General features: G+C 39.9%; 1 protein-coding gene across 1 annotated transcript in view; it reads right to left on the bottom strand.

Moving 5' to 3' along the window:
* The window catches only part of cpne4b (copine IVb), a 22,866-nt gene that overhangs the window by 19,863 nt on the left and 1,328 nt on the right, over positions 1 to 1,675 (bottom strand). The gene's annotated exons all lie outside the window — the stretch shown is intronic.

Here is a 1,675-nt window from a genome sequence, read left to right as displayed (position 1 = left end):
TTCTCTAAGAGGCTCCGACAGCTTCGATGTCGCACGGACCACTACAGGAAGTCATTCTTACCACAGGCAATAAAACTATTTAACACGTCATCACTGGGGGCTAGATAAGACTCTGAGACACCACAATACTGCACTAAGTGCAACTTGTACATTTAGTTTATTTACATTTTAGCATACTATTTAAGCAGTTGCAAATTTTGTTTTCCCAACCTGTATATACTCAAATATTTGTTCTTATATTTAATTCCTATTATGATTATTATTTCATGTATATTGTATGTATGTATATTGTATCCTGGTATTTCATTTATATTTATATTCTGTGCTGTGTGACTAATGTATGTTTGCTGCTGTAACACCATAATTTCCCATTTTTTGGGGATCAATATCTATCTATCTATCTATCTATCTATCTATCTATCTATCTATCTATCTATCTATCTATCTATTTATCGATCTATCTATCTAGCTTCATATGTAATGGAAAGATAGGACACAGGTATCAACCAGGGAAGTATAGAATAGTACACTTAGTACAGTACATTAGATTGCATATTTGCGCTGCAGCATCATCAATAGTACTTTAATGACCTCCTAACATGTGCTCTTTACTTAAAGGCAGTTTACTGGATCAACTGGATCCAGTTGACACTATACATGTATTACTATTATGGAAACGCTGCACTACTTGTGTAATAATCTTAAAATGCATGGATCCATTTCCCCAGTAGACTACATACTGTACATGGATAACTGGGCTGAAACTATGGCAGTCCAGTTAGTTCCAAACAGGGATAACCGCAGGTCTGATGTGCTACATGGCACAAACTGAATATTAATGCAGCGGTCTAGTAGTACCATCCTTGGGGAGTGAAGCTCTTGGAACTGGGTCTGAATCTGACCTGAATGTTTCTCTCTCTCTCTCTGTCTTCCATAATTCATGTTTCATGTGTGTGTTGGCTAGTGGTGATTATTTTTAGTTAAGCTCACTGAATGGGTCATATACGGAGAAACAGGCGTGAAAAGGAGCAAAAGGGCAGGTGTGTGACAACCAGCAAACCTGTGTGTGAGTGGTGTGTCGATCGTGTTCCCGTATGTGCCTCGATGCATGGTGGTGACATGTTTGCGCGTGTGTGTGTGTGTGTGTGTGTGTGTGTGTGGGGGCAGCATATGCCTGTCTGTTCCGGTGACAGCAGGTGACACTGGTAAGTGACGGAGGATGTGGAAGATATTTACAGCTACTGTAATAGAGCTATGTGTGGGATCTGCCATTAGATCAGTTGTCACATATGTTGCACGTTGCCAGAGGGGTCAACGAATTTTCATATCACAGGTCACAGGCGGAAAACCAAACAAATATATAGAATAACAGCAATATGACTGTAATGTGACTGCAGAGAAAAGATTATAGAAGCTGCCACCACTAACAAGAGCCTGAACGCTTTGTTTTCTGTGCTCTGAAATCTGTGTATAAATCCAAATACAGTAATACCCAAACAAAAACCAGAATAGTAATGATTGATTGCTGGGCGGTGTAAGATGTCTAAAAATCCTTCCAAGGCTCCTTACTGTCAGCTCTTAATCTCCATGCTGTGACAATCAATCAAGACTCAGAGCTTAATTGCCATGACCCTTGACTCTGTGTGTGTGTGTGTGTGTGTGTGTGTGTGTGTGT

Source organism: Etheostoma spectabile, chromosome 14 (assembly GCF_008692095.1).
Source record: "Etheostoma spectabile isolate EspeVRDwgs_2016 chromosome 14, UIUC_Espe_1.0, whole genome shotgun sequence".
NCBI classification, from domain to species: Eukaryota; Metazoa; Chordata; class Actinopteri; order Perciformes; family Percidae; genus Etheostoma; species Etheostoma spectabile.
Note: the sequence above shows the minus strand (reverse complement) of the source record. Positions and strands in the feature narration are given on the sequence as shown.